General features: G+C 45.1%; 1 long non-coding RNA gene across 1 annotated transcript; it reads left to right on the plus strand.

The window, feature by feature from the left end:
* The first annotated feature begins 17,915 nt into the window (after positions 1-17,915).
* On the plus strand, positions 17,916-24,298 carry LOC115192320 (uncharacterized). Its single transcript, XR_003877912.1, has 2 exons — positions 17,916-18,509; positions 23,207-24,298. It is a non-coding gene; the product is annotated as an uncharacterized LOC115192320 (long non-coding RNA).
* The last annotated feature ends 498 nt before the right edge of the window (positions 24,299-24,796 follow it).

Genomic DNA, 24,796 nt, shown 5'->3' on the forward strand with positions numbered 1-24,796 from the left:
CAATCAGATTCCAAACTCTCCACCATGGCCAAGACCAAAGAGCTCTCCAAGGATGTCAGGGACAAGATTGTAGACCTACACAAGGCTGGAATGGGCTACAAGACCATCGCCAAGCAGCTTGGTGAGAAGGTGACAACAGTTGGTGCGATTATTCGCAAATGGAAGAAACACAAAAGAACTGTCAATCTCCCTCGGCCTGGGGCTCCATGCAAGATCTCAGCCCAGAACTACACGGGAGGATCTTGTCAATGATCTCAAGGCAGCTGGGACCATAGTCACCAAGAAAACAATTGATAACACACTACGCCGTGAAGGACTGAAATCCTGCAGCGCCCGCAAGGTCCCCCTGCTCAAGAAAGCACATATACTTGCCCGTCTGAAGTTTGCCAATGAACATCTGAATGATTCAGAGGACAACTGGGTGAAAGTGTTGTGGTCAGATAAGACCAAAATGGAGCTCTTTGGCATCAACTCAACTCGCCGTGTTTGGAGGAGGAGGAATGCTGCCTATGACCCCAAGAACACCATCCCTGATCAGTCTATAACTGATCTATATAATGCACTAATTTGTAAGTCGCTCTGGATAAGAGCGTCTGCTAAATGACTTAAATGTAAATGTAAAATCCCCACCGTCAAACATGGAGGTGGAAACATTATGCTTTGGGGGTGTTTTTCTGCTAAGGGGACAGGACAACTTCACCGCATCAAAGGGACGATGAATGGGGCCATGTACCGACAAATCTTGGGTGAGAACCTCCTTCCCTTAGCCAGGGCATTGAAAATGGGTCGTGGATGGGTATTCCAGCATGACAATGACCCAAAAAACACGGCCAAGGTAACAAAGGAGTGGCTCAAGAAGAAGCACATTAAGGTCCTGGAGTGGCCTAGCCAAATGTCAGCCTCAAAACCTTAATGACTTGGAGAAGATCTGCAAAGAGGAGTGGGACAAAATCCCTCCTGAGATGTGTGCAAACCTGGTGGCCAACTACAAGGAACGTCTGACCTCTGTGATTGCCAACAAAGGTTTTGCCACAAAGTACTAAGTCATGTTTTGCAGAGGGGTCAAATACTTATTTCCCTCATTAAAATGCAAATCAATTTATAACATTTTTGACATGCGTTTTTCTGGATTTTTTTGTTGTTATTCTGTCTCTCACTGTTCAAATAAATCTACCATTAAAATTATAGACTGATCATTTCTTTGTCAGTGGGCAAACGTACAAAATCAGCAGGGGATCAAATACTTTTTTCCCTCACTGTAATAATACTCACAGGCACAAATGACCTGAGAGCACAGCAGGAAAGGGTGGCCACAGCACTCAAGAGAGTGATTGAAAAAGCTTCTTCTACTTTCCTCAACGCACAAGTGGTTATCTCCACCTTGCTACCGTGAAAAGATTTCCACCCTGCTACCATAAGGCGGGTAAACACAAGTATTTCCTGTGACTGTGCCTCAAAACCAGAACCTCAGACCAGCAAGACACACTCCCAGACCTGCGGGACCCTGTGGCTGCAGACCACAGCACCACCAGCCGCATCCACATCCACACCCCATGCCTCCCACTCCCGCAAAGAGGGCCTCAACATGGAAGTCACACATATGCCCAGGCCGTGAGCAGGCAAACAGGCCCAACCCCCACTCTTACACTAGCCCAAGCCAATGGCATGTAGCAGATGCTCAGCAGGCTCTGCTCATACTTACTGATCTGAGGCCAAACCACACGACCAACACCATTGGACACTTTATGGAACACAAAAGACTTCACTAACTCATCCTGGAATCTCCAAGGCCTGAGGTCATCTACCTTTGGCATAAAGAGCAGGAACCTGGACTTCACCAAAGAAATCAGAAATACAGAAATTGTCATCCTACAATAAACATGGTATAGAGGAGACGGACCCACTGGTTGCCCTCTGGGTTACAGAGAACTGTTGTCCCATCGACCAAACTACCAGGTGTGAAACAGGGAAGGGACTCAGGGGGTATGCTAATTAGGTATAGAGGAGACCTAAATCACTCTATTAAATTAATCAAAACGGGAACATTTTACATTTGGCTAGAAATTCAAAAGGAAATCATCTTAACAGAGAAAAATGTCCTCCTGCTACCTATATCCCCCCAGTAAAATCCCCATACTTTAATGAAGACAGCTTCTCCATCCTGGAGGGGGAAAACAATCATTTCCAGACCCAGGGACATGTACTAGTCTGTGGCGACCTAAATGCCAGAACCGGACAAGAACCTGACACCATCAGCACACAGGGGGACAAACACCTGCCTGGAGGGGACAGCATTCCCTCCCCCATATCCCCCCCTAGGCACAACTACAACAACATAACCAACAAAAACAGCTCCTGCACTCCTGCAGCTCTGTCGCATGCTGGGTATGTACATAGTGAATGGTAGGCTTAGAGGGGACTCCTATGGTAGGTACACCTATAGCTCATCTCATGGCAGTAGTACTGTAGACTACTTTATTACTGACCTCAACCCACAGTCAGCCCACTGACACCCCTATCAGATCACAACAAAATCACAGTCTACTTGAACGGAGAAAAACTTAATCATGAAGCATCAAAGCCAAATTAACTGAATAATATTAAGAAACGCTATAGTTGGAAGGAATGTAGTGTGGAAACCTATCAAAAACAATTAGGCAACAACAAATTCAATCCCTTTTAGACAACTTCCTGGACAAAACGTTACACTGTAATAGTGAAGGTGTAAACTTGGCAGTAGAAAACCTAAACAGTATATTTGACCTCTAAGCTTCCCTATCAAATCTAAAAATGTCAAACAGAAAACCAAAGAAAATTAACAACAATGACAAATGGTTTGATGAAGAATGCAAAAACCTAAGAAAGAAATTGAGAAACCTATCCAACCAAAAACATTGAGACCCAGAAGACCTGTCTACGCCTTCACTATGGTGAATCACTAAACAATACAGAAATACACTACGGGAAAAGAATGAACAGCAGGTCAGAAATCAGCTCAATGTAATTGAAGAATCCACAGACTGTAACCACTTCTGTGAAAATTGGAAAACACTAAACAAACAACAACACAAAGAGTTATCTATCCAAAATGGAGACGTATGGGTAAACCACTTCTCCAATCTTTTTGGCCGTATAACAAAGAACAAACAGCAAAAACCTACACCACCGTTCAAAAGTTTGGGGGCACTTAGAAATGTCCTTGTTTTTGAAAGAAAAGCACGTTTTTTTGTCTTTTAAAATAACATCAAATTGATCAGAAATACAGTGTAGAAATTGTTAATGTTATAAATGACTATTGTAGCTGGAAATGGCAGATTTCTTAATTATGTGGTGTACAGAGGCCCATTATCAGCAACCATCACTCCTGTGTTCCAATGGCATGTTGTGTTAGCTAATCCAAGTTTATAATTTTAAAAGGCTAATTGATCATTAGAAAACCCTTTTGCAATTATGTTAGCACAGCTGAAAACTGTTGTTCTGATTAAAGAAGCAATAAAACGGGCCTTTTTTAGACTAGTTGAGTATCTGGAGCATCAGCATTTGTGGGTTCTATAACAGGCTCAAAATGGCCAGAAACAAAGGACTTTCTTCTGAAACTTGTCCATCAATTATTGTTCTGAGAAATGAAGGCTATTCCATGTGAGAAATTGCCAAGAAACTGAAAATCTCGTACAATGCTGTGGACTACTCCATTCCCAGAACAGCTCAAACTGGCTCTAACCAGAATAGAAAGAGGAGTAGGAGGACCCGGTGCTAAACTGAGCAAGAGGACAAGTACATTAGTGTCTAGTTTGAGAAACAGACGCCTCACAAGTCCTCAACTGGCAGCTTCATTAAATAGTACCCGCAAAACACCAGTCTCAACGTCAACAGTGAAGAGGTGACTCCGGGATGCTGATGTAACCGATGTGAAATGGCTAGTTAGTTAGCGGTGGTGCGCGCTAATAGCGTTTCAATCGGTGACGTCACTCGCTCTGAGACTTGAAGTAGGGTTTCCCCTTGCGTTGCAAGGGCCGTGGTTTTTGTGGCGCGATGGGTAACGATGCTTCGTGGGGTGTCAGTTGTTGATGTGTGCAAGGGTCCCTGGTTCGAGCCCAGGTTGGGGCGAAGAGAGGGACGGAACCTACACTGTTACACTGACACACCAATTAGGATCTGGCTAAAAATACTTGAATTAGTTATAGAACTCATTGCCCTTTATGGTTGTGAGGTCTAGGGTCCGTTCACCAATAACAAATTCACAAAATGGGACAAACACTAAATTGAGATTCTGCATGCAGAATTCTGCAAAAATATCCCCAGTGTACAACGTAAAACACCAAATAATGCATGCAGAGCAGAATGAGGGCGATACCCGCTAATTATCAAAATCCAGAAAAGAGCCGTTAAATTCTACAACCACCTAAAAGGAAGCGATTCCCAAACCTTCCATAACAAAGCCATCCTCTGCAGAGAGATGAACCTGGAGAAGAGTCCCCTAAGCAAGCTGGTCCTGGGGCTCTGTTCACAAACACAAACAGACCCCACAGAGCCCCAGGACAGCAACACAATTAGACCCAACCAAATCATGAGAAAGCAAAAAAATTATAATTACTAGACACATTGGAAATAATTAATAAAAAAACAGAAGAAATTGGAAAGCTATTTGGCCCTAAACAGAGAGTACACAATGGCAGAATACCTGACCACTGTAACTGACCCAAACTTAAGGAAAACTTTGACTATGTACAGACTCAGTGAGCATAGCCTTGCTATTGAGAAAGGCAGCCGTAGGCAGACCTGGCTTTCAAGAGAAGACAGGCTGTGTGCACACTGGCCACAAAATGAGGTGGAAACTGAGCTGCACTTCCTAACCTCCTGCCAAATGTATGACCATATTAGAGACACATTTTTCCCTCAGATTACACAGATCCACAAAATTTGAAAACAAACCCAATTTTGATAAACTCCCATGTCTACTGGGTGAAATACCACAGTGTGCCATCACAGCAGCAAGAATTGTGACCTGTTGCCACAAGAAAAGGGCAACCAGTGAAGAACAAACACCATTGTAAATACAACCCATATTTATGTTTATTTATTTTCCCTTTTGTACTTTAACTATTTGCACATCGTTACAACACTGTATATAGAAATAATATGACATTTTAAATGTCTTTATTCTTTTGAAGTGTAATGTTTACTGTTCATTTTTATTATTTATTTAACTTTGGTTTATTATCTACTTCACTTGCTTTGGCAATGGCAACATATGTTTCCCATGCCAATAAAGCCCTTGAATTGAACTGTATTGAATTGCGAGAAATAGCAGGTCCGGGAAATTTAATCTTTACTTAACTAGGCAAGTCAGTTAAGAACAAATTCTTATTTACAACGACGGCCTACACCGGCCAAACCCAGACGACGCTGAGCCAATTGTGCACTGCCCTATGGTAGTCCCTATCACAGCCGGTTGTGATACAGCCTGGATTCGAACCAGTGTTTCTGTAGTGACACCTATAGCACTGAGGTCCAGTGCCTTAGACCGCTGCGCCACTCGGGAGCCCTGGCTCGAATAGGTAGGAATTATGTCTGGTGAACAGGTCTGGGTTCAATAACCACAGGCAAAACAGAAGAAACTGGATCAGCAGCACTACCAGGTGGACTGGGGACAGCCAGGAGTCATCAGGTATGGTCCTTGGGCTCAGGTCAGAGAGAGAGAGAGAGAGAGAGAGAGAGAGAAGAGAGAAGAGAGAAGAGAGAAGAGAGAAGAGAGAAAGAGAGAGAGAGAGAGAGAGAGAAAGAGAGAGAGAGAGAGAGAGAGAGAGAGAGAGAGAGAGACTCCAGCTGTTTGCTTAGAAATTCTAGGGACAATAAGGAGGCCTGCCTCTTGTGACTGTCGCATATGTGTAGGTATGTATGCTATTGAGCTGGAAAATGTAGAGTTGAGAAATACAAATTATACCTACAGAAAGATGAGACCCTCCTCTCTTCGACAGGGACAAGGGGATGTAGCTGTGTTTATCCTGAAATTGCATTTTGAAATGTTATATGATCAGAACGCATTTTTCTCACCGGCACATACGGTGAGAGAAGAGAGGCTTGCTCATCACAGCAGCAAGCCCCAAGGAGGGCACAGGAACAGAGGCAGGGCAGACACTTTCATTACAGGCACACTTTCCATGTTTTACAATTTATCTAACTGATGACAAAGTCGGAGCAGGTCTTTTTGCTGATGCCGTGTTTGACTTTGAATGTCAGTTTGCGTGACCTCAGCTCAGCCTATCAGAAAACCGGCTGGCCCATCTTGGCAGGGGGGGCCGGCCGTTGGCCACTGATCAGCCGCAGATGAGGGAAACAGAGAAGTTGCGAGAATAAAAAATATTCATAAATTGAACAGGCCCATGGGCTGCCGGCCATGTCACCTTTTTCCTTGTATGATTTTTATATGAAAAATATATTTTTGTGTGTGTAAATTTTGACCAGCACACCAACAAAGTAATGGTCATTTGCCAGAATGATCAGATGGCCAATCCGCCCCTGGCTGGACTTCTATCTACAGCACAGCAGCAGGACCTAGTCATTCATTTGCATGTGCTAAATATTTGAGTGTTTTCTGAAAACGAGCCACAGCAATTAACAGAGGATTAATTGGCATCTTTATCTCATTAGGGCCAATCTGATCAGAGTATGATGAGATTTCACAGGGCTCCCGTTTGTTTAAACCCATTGCCGTAATTGCCATCATTATTATGGGCTCTTTAGCGACATTCTGCAGGCCCCCTCACACACACCCCTCTCTCCCTGACTGCATCAGGCCACATACACACACACACACACGCACACACACGTTATCACACACACACACACACTCACTCACTACACACACACTGACAAACAGATATACACACACAAACCGCTCTCGCCCCATAAAGAGCATCACACACACACACACACACACACACACACACACACACAAACCCCTCTCGCCCCATAAAGAGCAGCCATGTGTCACAGCTCAGTGTTTAGTTAACCCCTGGAACGAGCCCAGTGGTGGTTAACAGCTACGTGGTGATTAGCTAGCCTCTCTCTTTCTCACACATCAACTCATTAACACAAACACAGACACACAGACACACACACACCCATTAACACGTCCCCCTCTCCCATAGCCATGGGAAGACGTTTGGGGGTGCTGCGGATTTTCTTTTATATATACATTTTTTTATCCGATTTTTCAGGGGTGCTGCAGCACCCTCAGCACCCCTACTTCCAGCGGCTATGCCCTCTCCTCCTCTCCAAACTGCCTTTGTGTTTCTGGTCACTTCTTAATTACTGAACCCACGTCCCTACCTAAAATAAAATACAACTTTACAGGCCCTGGCTGCATCCCAAATGACATATTCTTCTATATTTAGTGCACTACTTTTGACCAACGCTCATAGGGCTATGGTCAAAGTAGTGCACTATATTGGGAATAAGGTACCATTTGGGAGGCATACAGAAAATAGAGGGAATCCACCAGTCTTATATTACATTACTATTTTACCAGCCCCTGAGCTGAAATCAATACATACGTGTTTTACCCAATTATGTATATAAACCCTGGATTGCTGGCGCTATGTATTTGCCATTGAAAGGATTTGAAGCCACCAGTCGGCCATATTTAAACTCCACAGTTGAAGCAGTCTTCCATAGGAATGAATGGAATTCCACAGTATTTCAATTAAATGTTTCAAGAACAAAATAACATGTATTTCAGTATTTGTTTGTTGTAGTAGAGACAGTACTGTTAGCAGTCTCTAAATTATTTGTATATATATGTAACGATGTGCGCTGAGAGTCAAGGAGTGAGTGTTTTAATCAAATAAACGGAACATAATAAAAAACAAGAAACAGAAACAATGACGCCTGGGGATGGAACCAAAGGGAGTGACATATATAGTGCAGGTAATCAAGGAGGTGATGGAGTCCAGGTGAGTGTCATAATGCGCGTAACGCTGGTGACAGGTGTGCACCATAACGAGCAGCCTGGTGACAGAGAGGGAGCACAGAGAGTGAGCACACGTGACAGTACCCCCTCCCCGACGCACGGCACCAGCCGCAGGACGCCGACCAAGATGACAATCCCGGGGATCAGGAGCGGACTGGTCACCTCTGCTGAGGCGCGGGAACCTGTCGATCCAGCTGAGGCGCGGGAGCATGGTGACCTAGAGCGCCGGAGAGGGAGCATAGGTGACAGTACCCCCTCCCTGGCGTGTTCAGCTCCAGCCACAGGACACCAACCACAGGGACGATCCCGGGGTTCAGGAACGTACCGGTCGCCTCCGCTGAGGCGCAGAAACCTGACAAACCGGCTGAGGCGTGAGAGCCTGATGAGCCGGCTGAGACCTCCCCGGTTGCCTCGGTCGAGGCACAGAAACCTGTTCCCCCAGCTGAGGCATGGTAGCTTATCGAACCCGCTGAGGCATGGCAGCCGGTCGAGCCAGCTGAGGCAGGGGAACCCGACAAACCGGCTGATGCCTCTCAGGTAGCTCCGGTTCTGACACCCGGACCCGACATCACCTCCAAAACAACAACATAAAACATTCCCTGATGCTTGCCTTTGGTGAGGCGTCATTCTGTAACGATGTGCGCTGAGAGTCAGGAAGCAAGTTCAGGCAGTGACTGTTTTAATAAAATAAGCGGAACATAATATTAAACATGAAACACTAACAGCACACAGACATGAAACAGAGACAATGACGCCTGGGGAAGGAACCAAAGGGAGTGACATAAATAGGGCAGGTAATCAAGGAGTTGATGGAGTCCAGGTGAGTGTCATAATGCGCATAACGATGGTGACAGGTGTGCGCCATAATGAGCAGCCTGGTGACCTAGAGGCCGGAAAGGGAGCACACGTGTCACGTCCTGACCAGTAAAGGGGTCATTTGTCATTGTAGTATGGTCAGGGCGTGGCAGAGGGTGTTGTTTCTGTGTGTTTTGGGGTTTGTTTGTTTCCAGGGGATATGTTCTAGTTTTCTTTTTCTATGTTCATTTTCTATGTGTGGCCGAGTATGGTTTCCAATCAGAGGCAGGTGTCTTTCGTTGTCTCTGATTGGAAGCCATACTTAGGCAGCCTGTTTTTTTCCTTTGGGTTTGTGGGTGGTTGCTTTCTGTATAGTCTGTGTACCTTGCAGAAATGTTGATTGTCGGTTTGTTGTTTTCGTTTAAATTTTCACTCTCTTTAATAATAAAAGAGGATGAGCACTATACCCGCTGCATTTTGGTCACCTTTCATCGACGCCTCTGACAACACGTGACTATATATATTATATATATATATATATATATATACATACACACACATGAACTCAGCAAAAGAAGTAACGTCCTCTCACTGTCAGCTGTGTTTATTTTCAGCAAACTTAACATGTGTAAATATTTGTATGAACATAACAAGATTCAACAACTGAGACATAAACTGAACAAGTTCCAAAGACATGTGACTAACATAAATTGAATAATGTGTCCCTGAACAAAGGAGGGGGGGGGGGTCAAAATCAAAAGCAACAGTCAGTATCTGGTGTGGCCACCAGCTGCATTAAGTACTGCAATGCATCTCCTCCTCATGGACTACACCAGATTTGCCAGTTGTTGCTGTGAGATGTTACCCCACACTTCCACCAAGGCACCTGCAAGTTCCTGGACATTTCTGGGGGGAATGTCCCTAGCCTTCACCCTCCGATCCACTAGGTCCCAGACGTGCTCAATGGGATTGAGATCCAGGCTCTTCGCTGGCCATGGCAGAACACTGACATTCCTGTCTTGAAGGAAATCACTCACAGAAAGAGCAGTATGCCTGGTGGCATTGTCATGCTGGAGGGTCATGTCAGGATGAGCATGCAGGAAGGGTACCACATGAGGGAGGAGGATGTCTTCCCTGTAACGCACAGCGTTGAGATTGTCTGCAACGACAACAAGCTCAGTCCAATGATGCTGTGACACACCGCCCCAGACCATGACGGACCCTCCACCTCCAAATCGATCCCGCTCCAGAGTACAGGCCTCAGTGTAACGCTCATTCCTTCGACAATAAACACAAATCCGACCATCACCCCTGGTGAGACAAAACCACGACTCATCAGTGAAGAGCAGTTTTTGCCAGTCCTGTCTGGTCCAGCGACGGTGGGTTTGTTGACAGTGGTGTCTGGTGAGAACCTGCCTTACAACAGGCCTACAAGCCCTCAGTCCAGCCTCCCTCAGCCTATTGTGGACCGTCTGAGTAATGATGAAGGGATTGCACATCCCTGGTGTCCCTCGGGCAGTTGTTGTTACCATCCTGTACCTGTCCCGCAGGTGTGATGTTCAGATGTACCGATCCTGTGCAGGTGTTGTTACACATGGTCTGCCACTGCAAGGACAATCAGCTGTCCGTCCTGTCTCTTCTGTAGTGCTGTCTTAGGCATCTCACAGTACAGACATTGCCCCAGCCACATCTGCAGTCCTCATGCCTCTTTGCAGCATGCCTAAGGCACGTTCACACAGATGAGTAGGGACCCTGGGCATCTTTCTTTTGGTCTTTTTCAGAGTCAGTAGAAAGGCCTGTTTAGTGTCCTAAGTTTTCATTACTGTGACCTTAATTGCCTACTGTCTGTAAGCGTCTTATGACCATTCCACAGGTGCATGTTCATTAATTGTTTATGATTTTTTTATTTTTTTATTTAACCTTTATGTAACTAGGCAAGTCAGTTAAGAACGAATTCTTATTTTCAATGACGGCCTAGGAACAGTGGGTTAACTGCCTTGTTCAGGGGCAGAACGACAGATTTGTACCTTGTTAATTCGGGGATTCGAACTTGCAACGGTTACTAGTCCAACGCTCTAACCACTAGGCTACCCTGCCACCCAGCATGGCAAACAGCGTTTAAACCCTTTACAATGAAGATCTTTGAAGTTATTTGGATTTTTACGGATTATCTTTGAAAGACAGGGTCCTGAAAAAGGGACTTATCTTTTTTTGCTGAGTTTATATATATATATATATACACAGTAGCAGTCAAAGGTTTGGACACACCTACTCATTCAAGGGTTTTTCTGTATTTTCACTATTTACTTAATTATAGAATAATAGTAAAGACATCAAAACTATGAAATAACACATATGGAATCATGTAGTAACCAATAAAAGTGTTAAACAAAACAAAATATATTTTAGATTCTTCAAAGTAGACACCCTTTGCCTTGATGACAGCTTTGCACACTCTTGGCATTCTCTCAACCAGCTTCATGAGGAATGCTTTTCCAACAGTCTTGAAGGAGTTCCCACATGTGCTGAGCACTTGTTGGCTGCTTTTCCTTCACTCTGCGGTCCAACTCATCCCAAACCATCTCAATTGGGTTGAGGTCGGGTGATTGTGGAGGCCAGGTCATCTGATGCAGCACTCCATCACTCTCCTTCTTGGTCAAATAGCCCTTACACAGCCTGGAGGTGTGTTTTGGGTCATTGTCCTGCTGAAAAACAAATGATAGTCCCACTAAGCCCAAACCAGATGGGATGGTGTATCGCTGCAGAATGCTGTGGTAGCAATGCTGGTTAAGTGTGCCTTGAATTCTAAAGAAATCACAGACAGTGTCACCAGCAAAACACCCCAACACCATCACACCTCCTCCTCCATGCTTCGTGGTGGGAATGAAGGATCACCTGCTCTTCATGGTGGGATCACCTGCTCTGTGTCTCACAGAGATTAACCAAAAATCTCAAATTTGGACTCATCAGACCAAAGGACAGATTTCCACCAGTCTAATGTCCATTGCTCGTGTTCCTTGGCCCAAGCAAGTCTCTTCTTATTATTGGTGTCCTTTAGTAGTGGTTTGTTTGCAGCAATTCGGCCATGAAGGCCTGATTAACGCAGTCTCCTCTGAACAGTTGATGTTGAGATGTGTCTGTTACTTGAACACTGTGAATAATTTATTTGGGCTGCAATTTCTGAGGTGCAGTTAACTCTAATTAACTTATCCTCTGCAGTAGAGGTAACTCTGGGTCTTCCTCTCCTGTGGCGGTCCTAATGAGAGCCAGTTTCATCATAGCGCTTGATGGTTTTTGCGACTGCACTTGAAGACACTTTCAAAGTTCTTGAAATTTTCCAGATTGACTGACCTTCATGTCTTAAAGTAATGATAGACTGTCGTTTCTCTTTGCTTATTTCAGCTGTTCTTGCAATAATTTGGACTTGGTCTTTTACCAAATAGGGCTATCTTCTGTATACCACCACTACCTTGTCACAACACAACTGATTGGTTCAAACGCATTAAGAAGGAAAAAAATCCAGAAATTAACTTTTAACAAGGCACACCTGTTAATTGAAAAGCATTCCAGGTGACGACCTCATGAAGCTGTTTGAGTGAATGCCAAGAGTGTGCAAAGCTGTCATCAAGTCAAATTTTGGCTACTTTGAAGAATCTCAAACATAAAATATTTGTTTAACACTTTTTTTGGTTACTACATGATTCCATATGTGTTATTTCATAGTTTTAAAGTCTTCACTATAGAAAATAGTAAAAGATTAAGAAAAACCTTGGAATGAGTAGGTGTGTCCAAACTTTTGACTGGTTCTGTATATATATTTTATGTTTAGCTCACATAATATAATTTAAAAGTCTGCATTAAGGTGTCTATAATAGAATGCACGTGTCAAAAACAAATGTAGATATTAATAAATGCCTTTCTACAGCATCCAAAATATTTTTCACACTGGAGGAGGAGTACCAAGATGGCTGCGCGATGGTTACATTACAGCGCCCCCTGTCAGTCTTCCAGGGTTTACACACAACTGGTTTTACCAAACGTATTCTACCATTAAACAGCCTTTTGTCTCTGGCCTAATACATGCAACATGCAGCGTTTCTGAGGAGAAGGGAACGAGAATGAGCTACATCTCCCCTGTGCCCTTAAGATCTATGAGCCACACGAGGAGGCAGATATGGAGAAATACAGACAGAGAAATAGAAACAGTGAGCCCATTGATTCAGCATCGCTGTGAAACAACTTTACTCCAGCTAGTAACTTCTCTAAGGGGGGGGGCAATCACGTTTTATGTGCCCATAACTACTTCACCCGCTCTAAATGTTAACAACTGAACACTCACACTATATGGCCCGTCTCTTTGTTACTGTGTTTTAGTGGTGTGGAAAGCCCCATATCCATGGATTTGCAATGTCACAACAAATCTAATCCTCCAGATGAGTCTGGCAAACCGAGTCTCTGTCTGTTACTGGGTGCCATTTGGGACATGAGACTCTCACCATTTACACGGTTTCTCTGACAGCCAAGGACTGTCCTCTAAGCCCTATTCATGGTGCTGATGCTTTAGTCCTCACAAGTCAATACAGTTCTGGAGGGACCATGATAACATATGGGTAGACTGGTCTGCCCTGCCCTACACAAGCTAGGCAAGAACGTGTCCATACAGAGACACTCAGAGGACTTCTGAAATCTTCTCTGTTCACCTACTGTGCTGTGTAATTGTAAAAAAAAAAATAATAATTAAATGGAGGAAAACTGCAGCCTATAGTTTGGGAAAATGTTATCAGTGTAGCACCTACATTCTATTACATTTTGGAGCATTGGACAAGTCCCATTAAATGTCATAGGAGATTGGCTTAACGCTCCTTCTATGGAAATACGTCATCACTTTTTGGGGTATATGAGGACATTTTTGACTGCATCGTTTCAATGTTTTTAAGACATACAGAAAATAAAAGCAACTTCGAGACAAAGAGCAGCTCGTACAGTCAAAATTCAACAACCATGAGCCGTAGTCAGAAACCCTGACAGCCTGAATATCCCTTTGACAGCCTGCAGGCACCTGACATATACTGTACCCACTCACCTACGCCTCTGAGCACAAGTACAGCTTTGATTCCCTCAGATTCACACAAAGTAAACGCTCCCCCCCCCCCTAACACAATCTGGAGATTGAAGACACATAGACCTACATAGCAGCTGTAACTACTGGAAGGTTTTCTCTTCTTCTTCAAAAGCTGTTGTAGAACCAACATGTTCAGCATTGTGGCGTAACTGGCATCTTAAAGTCTCTCACCAGGGCTGGGGAGAGAGGGCAAGAGAGATCGTGTCACTGTGACACAGTTCCATAGGTACAGTACAGGCTGACACACAGAGCAGTGTTGTCACAGCACACAGGGGATGCAGGGAGCTGGCATTTTTGAATGGGGGAAAAGGAGGCAAAGGGCGAAACAGAATGCAAAGGCGAATTGCTGCCACACATGCACAAACGCACGCAGCCAAATGTCTCTGCAGCAGAAATATTCATGTCAGTGCTCTATAGAACCAATGGGCCTGCCTGCTTGCCTTTGAAGAGAGACCGATAAAGAGCCAGTGAGAGAGAGGGGGGAGAGAGTATCAAAGAGAGAGAGGGGGGGAGAATCAGAGAGGGGGGAGAGAATCATTTCTTAACCTCCTGCCAAATGTATGACCATATTAGAGACGCATATTTCCCACAGATTACACAGATTCACAAAGAATTAGAAAACAAACCCAATTTTGATAAACTCACATATCTATTGGGTGAAATACCAGTGTGCAATCACAGCAGCAATGTTTGTGACCTGTTACCACGAGAAAGGGGCAACCAGTGAAGAACAAACACCATTGTAAATACAACCTATATTTCTGTTTGTTTATTTTCACTTTTGTACTTTAACTATTTGCATATCATTACAACACTGTATTTGTACATAATATGACATTTGAAATGTCTTTATCCTTTTGGATATTTGGTAAGTGTAATGTTTACTGTTAATTTTTGATTGTTTATTTCACTTTTGTTTATTATATATTTCACTTGCTTTGGTAATGTAACATGTTTCCCATGCCAATAAAGCCCTTAAATTGAATTGAATCAAAGAGAGGGAGGGAGGAGAGAGAATCAGAGAGGGGGAGAGAGAATCAGAGAGAGAGAGAGAGGAAGAGAGAATCAGAGAGAGAGAAAGGGGGGAGAGAGAGAGAGAATCAGAGAGAGGGGGAGAGAGGAGAGAGAATCAGAGAGAGAGGGGAGATAGAGAATCAAAGAGAGAGAGAGGAGGGAGCGAGAATCAGAGAGAGAAGGAGGGGGAGAGAGAATCAGAGAGAGGGGGAGAATCAGAATGAGAGAGAGGGGAGAGAGAATCAGAGAGAGAGGGGGAGAGAGAATCAGAGAGAGAGAGGGGGGAGAGAGAATCCGAGAGAGAGAGAGAGAGAGAGGGGGAAGAGAGAATCAGAGAGAGAGAGAGGACGGGGGAGAGAGAATCAGAGAGAGGGGGATCAGAGAGAGGGGGGAGAGAGAATCAGAACGAGAGAGAGAGAGAGAGGGAGGGAGAATCAAAGAGAGAGAGGGGGGAGAGAGAATCAGAGAGAGAGGGAGGGGGAGAGAGAATCAGAGAGAGAGAGGGGGGAGAAAGAATCAGAGAGAGAGGGAGGGGGAGAGAGAATCAGAGAGAGAGAGGGGGGAGAAAGAATCAGAGAGAGAGAGAGTGGGGAGAGAGAATCAGAGAGAGAGAGGGGGAGAGAGAATCAGAGAGAGAGAGGAGGGAGACAGAATCAGAGAGAGAGAGGACGGGGGCAGAGAGAATCAGAGAGAGGGGGGAGAGAATCAGAACGAAAGAGAGAGAGAGGGGGAAGGAGAATCAAAGAGAGAGAGGGGGAGAGAGAATCAGAAAGAGAGTGAGGGGAGAGAGAATCAGAGAGAGAATCAGAGAGAGAGAGGAGGGAGACAGAATCAGAGAGAGAGGGAGAGAGAATCAGAGAGAGAGAGAGAGAGGGGGAGAGAATCAGGGAGAGAGAGAGGGAGAGAGAGAGAATCAATGAGAGAGAGAGAGAGAGGGGGAGAGATAATCAGAGAGAGAGAGAGGGGGAGAGACAATCAGTGAGAGAGAGAGAGGGGGAGAGAGAATCAGAGAGAGAGAATCCGAGAGAGAGGAGAGAGAGAGGGGAGAGAAAATCAGAGAGAGAGAGAGCGAATCAGAGAGAGAAAGAGAAAGAGAGAGAGGCGGGGAGAGGGAATCAGAGAGAGATAGAAAGATCAAAAAAGGGAGAAGAGCTCTAGTATTTTTATTTTTTTCAAAGCAAAGCAGCCTCTGCTCTGTTGGACCTTTGAAGTACTCTCTCTCAGGCTCAGAGACCGCGTACACTCACACACACACACACACACACGCACACACACACTCTTTCATCTGCTGTGCATCCCTTCATCTTTAGCTTCTGTTTGCTCCAGGGATAACCCCTCTCTCCCCCTATATTCACTACTCTTTTGCTGTCCATGCTTTGATATCTGCTCAGAGGAAGATCAACAGTGAGCTCTGGATCATTCCTTCTTTCCAGCCACAACTGCTTTTATGCTTTTATACCAGCAGCAGCACAGCCAAGCCTTGTTAACTGCACCAATTCAGTCACATAGTCGATCTATTTGTTATTCACAACCACTACCATTTCCCTGATGAACGTAAAACATATGCAGAGTTAACTTCATGAATTTCCCTAAACATGAAAGGAGAGCATTCAGTAAGTGTCTCTTGATATGTAAATTGGATATAACTATGAAGACAAGTTCAGAATAAAACGAGCTAGAAGACTTGTATTGCATTGTATTGCAGACTTGTATTGCATTGTATTGCGGACTTGTATTGCATTTTAGACTTGCATTGTCGACTTGTATTGCAGACTTTTATTGCATCGGAGTTAAACAAACATTCTACATATCTGAGTGAGGGACCATATTTAACTAAATCCAAGAGGCTCATAAAAATGATGACATTTAGGGCAACAAAATAAGTGTAACAATTTAAATGGACAGGGCAGCACTTATTCAAAGTGCCCTTAAAGTCTGGGGCTCAAATTATAAACGCTTGAACAAATGTTGCAGTCTCAGAGCTGCTCTCATTAATACCTTGAAGGGGTGGAGGGTGTAGTGAACCAAAGAAACACTATGCACGGTCTAGCTCATGTTGCTCTCTGGCCATGCACACGCACAAGCAGCCTGGTTGACTGTGTTCTGCCCACAGTCCCATGGCCCCACAGCCTCACACTAAAGGTTTTGAGAGCCTTGAGGGCAGTCATCACACCAGGCATGAATCATGGGAAATGTCAAGTGCAAAGTCTGCCACAACACAGCAGAGTGGAGACTGGGGCACCACAAAGCAGCAGACAGAGGCACCACAGAGCGACAGACAGACACAGACACAGACACAGACAGACAGACAGACAGACAGACAGACAGACAGACAGACAGACAGACAGACAGACAGACAGACAGACAGACAGACAGACAGACAGACAGACAGACAGACAGACAGACAGACAGACAGACAGACAGACAGACAGACAGAGGTACCAGAGCACAGCAGACAGACAGAAGCAAAGTCTGCCACAGCAGAGCAGGCCGAGGCACCAACATCCGCCATGGTGCCTGGGGCACAACGAAATACGACCGACTGGGGGGATATAACAAGAGGGCTTTAGCAATACAGTCTCATGACAGACTTAACATAGCTGGCCAGCGCATGCTAGATTAGGTTCTGGTTTCTGAGATTAATACTGATATAATGTTAATAAAGGGTAATGGGATCAAGTACATGTCTAATGGCTGTTATAATGGAAGGGCCTGGTATCATAAGCTAATGTTCCACATGGATATTCTCTCTGAGCACCTAGGGCAGCATCCCAAATGGCACCTTATTCCCTATGTCATGCACTACATTTGACCAGGGCTCTGGTCAAAAGTAGTGCACTGTATAGGGAATAGGGTGCCATTTGGGACTGACACAAATATATTTCTCAGTGAGCACCTATACTGCTTAACCTCGGTGCCATAGCCCCTAGAGGAGATGGGATACGATTATCGATGTTAGTGGGATGCTATTTTTACACACTGGTGAAGTGGTACACTTAAACTCACTCTCCTGACTCTCCCCTCAGAGCTTCATGCAAGTGTAGAGCAGTGTGGATTCAGGTAAGGGAAGCCAGAGCACGGCTTTACGGCCAAACTGCATATGCAGAAAAAGTATCAGCTAATTAATATAGGAGTCAAGTGAAAAATAGTTGTCCTTGCTTGACATGAACAGTCTGGTCAAATGTAAAACTTATCAGAGAATAGTAACAAGCTCAGTGAGATAAGACGGAATCACATAGCTCAGGACGGTACAGCAGGAAGTCAAACTTCTTGATCACGATAATAAGTATCTCCACCAACCACCAAACTTTGACTCGCGACAGATTGCCAGCAGCAGCAAAAGTACACTTCGCCATCTCCGACTGGCTCTGGAACAGATGGAGGGATGCGCACGGCACAGCAAACCTGGAGCTCTTAATAGTCCTCCAACTTCTTGTGTGACATTGACTGCAGTTCAGCTTCCCTCTAAAACTGGGCCAGATGGAAAGTCAGACACTCAGCTAGACACTCCTCTCACAGCCAGTTACAGCTAGACTAACCGGAGAAATCCCAGAAGAGAGGAAGAGAAGGAGGGAAAAGAAGAGAGGAAGAGAAGGAGGGAAATAGGTAAGGACAGACAGAATGCTGCTGAACTCCCCTGAGGAACAACGCCGTGTGTGTGTGTGTGTGTATGTGTGTGTGTGTATGTGTGTGTGTCACTGCTAACAGCTTGAGTTTGTATACCACATGCTGCTGTGAAGATACCCTCCTGTTCACTACTTTAATTTGTGCTGAAATTAGTGGGCAGCCCAGATTCTGCCAGATCTCAAATGATTGACTGGATCTGAAGCAGTAAAGTTAAACTAATAAGTTAAAATATTCCAAATGAAAGACGTTGTGTTGTTCTTATACTTACTGTGTTGTATGATGCTATTACAGAGGTTAATATATGAATCACTATATAAAATCATGCTTTTGATTGTACCACAGATGAATTCTCATGAAACGGGATAATTCTACTAGTCACAGTATATTAGTCCTACAAGAGCTTAGTAATATTCCGGGATTGTTCTCTTTTAGCTGTGAATACACCATCGTTTCGATTGGTAATACTATGCTATTGTCCGTGCATGCTTACAACCCTCTTCCAGTGTTCATACTTCCATGAAAGATGTAACCTAGAGGTGAGTAGGCCTGTTTCCCAACAATTCCACTTGAATACGCATGCAGGATGTCCTGAACAGTACAGTACAGTGGAGTGTGTTTAGTAAATCATGATCTTACGTAAGAGCTGTTTTTACTCCTCCGGAAACCTCTATGTAGATGTAGAGATGTCAAATCATATAGGTAGTGTAGTATTGGATTCAAAGGCTGATTCTCCACATTCAATCTATTGAATCATTTTTTTTTTTTTAACGAAGCACTTTACAGTGGTAAATTAAAAAATAAGCACTTTTACTGGATTTCTGTTGCATGCAGATACCCCAAATATCTCCACAGATCATTTTTTGGGTGATGGAGAAACTCTTCAAATCCAGTCTTTTGATTGACACTATAGATCCACCCACTGGGGGTTGTTAATGAGAGAAGCCCTGAGGACACCGGAATCCAACAGACATTACCTCCTCCCCTGACATGTCGGTGTCTCTCTTGTCTGTCGGGGGTGCTCTGCGCTGCTTTACCCCAGTGATGGTTCACTTCACGCAGCCACAGTGTCGGGAGAAGCGTGGGTCAGGGTACCCAGGGGCTCACCCTCTCTTGGGGACAAACGGGGATCCGGAGTGGGCCTAACACTAGGAGCCTCGTTATGTACGCAACATCGAAATGAATCAGGCTCTGTCCCATCCAACACCCACACACCCACCCAGCCTACATCTCAAGCCCCCTTCCCCCCTGAGGCTGCAGCGTGACGTGTGGAGGTAATGAGACCATGGTGCCTCACCCTCCTCTCCTCCCCCAACTACCACCCACCACCTCCACTACGAGACACTAACAACTACTGGTGCCCCAGGCACATTCATGGCACAGGCAGGGAGACAGAAAGGGAGAGGGAGAGACAGAGACATACACAGAGAGAGAGAGAGAGAGAGAGATGGAGAGGCAGAGAGCAAAACAGAGAGAGAGACAGAGAGAGAGAGAGAGAGAGAAACAGAGAAACAGTGAGAGAAACAGAGAGACACAGTGAGAGAAACAGAGAGAGAAACAGAGAGAGAGACGGAGAGAGAGAGAAACAGAGAAACAGTGAGAGAAACAGAGACAGAGAGAGACACAGCGAGAGAGAGAGAGAGAGAGAGACAATGCCACGCAGCCCACCTACAGTAACCAGCTGAAGTGGAAGTTATCCTTATGAAGTGCGTGAGTGACTCATGCACTGCCAGGGGTTTGGAGTGAGAGGACTATAAGGAAAGGAATGGAGAGAGAGAGAGAGAAAAAAAGCGATAGAGGCCTTGAGGAAGCCGTGCCAAGCTGTGTGGAAGTCCCCCCGGGTTGCCAACAGGCTCTGTGCAGTGAACCACGCGCTCAAAATTCACAGAGGAAACACGCATGTGCTCACTTCCTCTGGTAAAAAAAATAAAAATGTTTTATCTCATAGGATGAATAGATAGTACACTACTACCCCCAACCCACACATCACACATACCCCTGGCTTAATTTTCACATACGCCTCAGCCTCCAGACTGGCTGACAGATCAGTTTTCTAGGGTAGCTATCTGTTTTCCCATTATTGTGTCTGGGATGATGGGCTCAGAGTTTGTTCCTATGTACAGCTTATACCCTGCACTGTCTGCATCACTGATGCCTCTCACTGGTAGGACCTAACACCTCCTGATTGCTAACACGCCACATGATCCCTCTCCACAGCCTGGCACTATCCCTCTCCTCTGCCTTCTCCTTTTCCCTGCATCTTCCTCTCCCCTGTGTTTTGTTAGTCGCACGTATGGGATAAGCATGGCACACATCGTCCAACGAAATGGCCCATGGACAAAACTAGCCATTTTTAGAATGTCCTTTTTGTAGAACAGCTGAATGCACGCCAAACAGACAAGACACGTTTAAAGTTTCAAGTTGTTTTCTACGTCGTATGTACAGGATACACATGGTATACACCGTCCACCCAAATGCTTACTTGCAGGTTCCTTTTTGACAATGCAACAACAATAAGACATAATTAAAGATAATGAAAACAAAGTATATGGCTCAGTAGAATATTTTTTTGCATAAGTATAATACAGGAAGACACAATTTATAGTTTTTTATTTACACGTGTTTTGGTGAAGAGGGGATTGGGGGGGGTCAGGTGTATACACTGAGCAGTATAAGAGTCTGGTACCAGCAGAAAACAAGCATTTCGCTACACCCGCAATAACATCTGCTAATATGTGTATGTGACTAATAAAATTTGATTTGATTTAATTGCTTGTCGATAGAAACTGTCTCTGAGCCTGTTGATATCAGATCTCATGCTCCCATACCGTCTGCCTGACAGTAAGGGAGAGAACCGCTCATAGCTGACAGTAAGGGAGAGAACCGCTCGTAGCAGGCACCGTTTCAAGTAGATATTCTGGATGGGTGGGAGCACGGTCTCAGTGATGTACTGGGCCGTCTTCACCACCCACAGGAGGGCCTTCCGGTAGTGGACGGAGCAATTCCCGTACCAGGCTGTGATGCAGCCAGTCATGACGCTCTCGATGGTGCAGCGGTAGTATTTGGAGAGGACCGGCGTCATCACGCCGAAATTTCTTCAGCCGTCTTAGGAAGTAGAGAAGAGAGGTGGTATTGTGGGTCCATGATAAGTTCTCGGAGATGTGGACACCGAGGAACTTATAACTCGTGACACTGTACTGCAGTTCCGTTGATGTGTTCCCTCCTCTGCTTCCTGAAGTCAACAATCAACTCCTTTGTTGTGCTAACGTTGAGGGAGAGGTTGTTGTCATGACATCACAATGCCAGTTCACTTACTTCCTTCCTATAGACTGACTCGTCATTGTTGGTTATCAGGCCTACAACTGTGTTGTCAGCAAACTCCTCTCCCCTGACTTCCTTCTCTCCCCCATCTCTCCTCTCCACAGCATGCCTCTTCTTCCCTGCCTCCTTTCACTTGCCGCCTCCTCTCCTCTCCCCTGCCCTCTCCTCTCCCTTCCCCTCCCCTCTCCTCTCCCATGCCTCCTCCTCTCCCCTCCCCACTCCTCTCCCATGCCTCCTCCTCTCCCCTGCCCTCTCTTCTCCCCTGCCTCCTCCTCTCCCCTGCCCTCTCTTCTCCCCTGCCTCCTCCTCTCCCCTGCCCTCTCCTCTCCCATGCCCCCTCCTCTCCCCTGCCCTCTCCTCTCCCATGCCCCTCCTCTCCCCTGCCCTCTCCTCTCCACTCCCCTGCCCCCTCCTCTCCCCTGCCCTCTCCTCTGCCCCCTCCTCTCCCCTGCCCTCTCCCCTGCCCTCTCCTCTCCCCTGCCCCCTCCTCTCCCCTGCCCTCTCCTCTCCCCTGCCCTCTCCTCTCCCCTGCCTCCTCCTCTCCCCTGCCTCCTCCTCTTCCCTTCCTTCAACCCTGCCACTCCCCTGCCTCCCTCATCACCATCCAGCTCCTCTCCTTTCCTCTGCATCCTCCTCTCCCAGCCCTTGTGTTTGGTCCCTGGAATAATCAAATAACTTCATCCGCCTGGGATGTTCTGCCTAATATCTTCTCCTAGAAGGATTATGAGCATGACTGTGCTGTGCGTAAATGTTGCCCAACTGTGTAGGAACAACTGTCACAATGGATGCATTTTTGAGTTTTAAAATCCATCACAGTGTGGAAGGCTTATCTAAAAAGACAAATTCAGCTTCTTGCCAGTCATCGTCATCAGGTATTCGTCTCATGTATTCCAGGTACACTACTAGAGGCATCGGTCTGCAATCTGACAACACAATAACACATAATATCACAAACATTGATATTGTGTCCCTGTTATCATCACAGGGAAAATAACTAATTTCTAATGATTTATATCGTTCAGTGGCCCATCAGGGCTATAGATTAGGATGAGCACGATGATGAAATACTAACCACTCATCACTTTGAGTTTGCAGTGGGAGAAGAGGCAGAGAAATATATAGGAAGGGTTACCAATCAATCTCTCTCTGTTCTCTCTCTTTCCGTCTCTCTCTCTCCATCCAATCTCTCTCATTCCAGTTTCTCCATTTATACCCCTCCTTCCAATTTCTCTCTGGCTCCCTCTTCTCTGTCTCTCCCTCTCTCCGAACAGTGACTGTTGGGTCAGTGATGTATGTGTCTCCAATATACTGACTTCAGCACAACTCTGATTGGCTTCTTTTGTGTCTTGTCCTATCAGATTGGAGCTTTAAAAAGAAAGAGAGTTCTCCTTCACCACTCCAGATGTCTGTCTGTCCACTCACTCACTCTCTCAACAAAAGACAAACTGGATGAGAAGCCAGAGAGACAGCGACGTTGGGCAGGTGGATTACCAGGAGAGGATAAGACACAACTGAAAGTTTCGAACAGATTACTATCTGACACACAGCCTGCTTCCCAAATGGCATCCTATTCTCTACATACTGCATACCCTATGGGCCCTTGTAAAAAGTAGTGTACTATATAGGAAATAAAGTGCCATTTGGGACACAACCACAGACTAAAAAGTAATCAGCAGAGCCACTGATTAACACCTTTCTCCTGCACAAGCACTTTCTCACAGAACATTCAATCAAAGCTGATAGGCCACTGGTATCCATGGGGACACATGGGAGCCGTGATTATCAAATTAATACTTTGAAAGTCAAACAGGAAAACAGACCAAAATTATGTTTACATGTGTGACTGACAAAAGCTATCGAGCTTCATTTTTGAAAGTTATAAAGTTTTATAGTACCATGTCATTCTATGTGAAACATAAGGGCTACTTGTTTTTAAATCAGATACAATACAGTTTTGTGGTGTTGTGTAACGTGTTTTTTTATGAAGCAGGTATACCAACTATCCACGTCATGTCCCTGTTACAGGATACCACCAGACAAAACAGGAAGCACATTGAAGACAAGAAAACCCGTGCTTCACTTCTAGTTTCTCTTTGGCCACCTGAATAATATACTCTCAAATGCTGCTCTGAATGTAGTGGACTGAGAGGGTTGTGCGTGCGTGTGTGTGTGTATGTGTGCTTGCACGCGCATGTGTATGTGTGTTTAAAGCATTTGTGTATCATTTGTAAACTAGTCTCCATATTGCTCCAGGAGTGTTGTTCTGGCCTGGTCTGTTTTCCCTTAGTGTAGAGAGAGCGGGAGACAGGGATCAGGGGGTGAAAGGTCACAGGGAGGACAGCTTGACAGATGGAGCTGAGGTGGTGCTGGTGTCAACACTGGGCTGGAAGGGAGTGCCATTTCCTTACTGATCTCTATCTATTAACACAATACACCACCTGGCACACACATACTGTACTGTGTCGGCTTTGATTGAATTTTCCCTCTTATTATGCAGTTCTAAATCAGGATAACTTTTTCAATAGAGAATTCAATTACCCCACACACCTGTACACACAATGCATTGGACCACATTCAGCTAGGAGCCATTGTTGTTTTAAGTAACAGCGTCTCTAATAGGAAATATTGATTCACATTTCCTCCTCTTTCTCTCTCGTTTATTTTGTTTGGCTTTATTTCCCCTCAGACAAGCAGAGCCTCTCTGTAATTTATTGCTTGGATTGTCATCCTGGAAAAGCAATTAGTATGAAATGATCGCTTTGATTCATTACCATCTTAATAGAGAGGGTGTAGAAGCCAGGAGGGATACCAAACAAACCTCTTTTTGGAGTACAATCACCTCAGACTAGACAATAAGAATATCTGTAATCGGTATTTCAAACGAGCCAATTGCTTACTGCTATTCCATATAACAATTATTTTTGATGACAGAAACAATTATAGACGTA

Source organism: Salmo trutta, chromosome 4 (genome assembly GCF_901001165.1).
Source record: "Salmo trutta chromosome 4, fSalTru1.1, whole genome shotgun sequence".
Classification (NCBI taxonomy): domain Eukaryota; kingdom Metazoa; phylum Chordata; class Actinopteri; order Salmoniformes; family Salmonidae; genus Salmo; species Salmo trutta.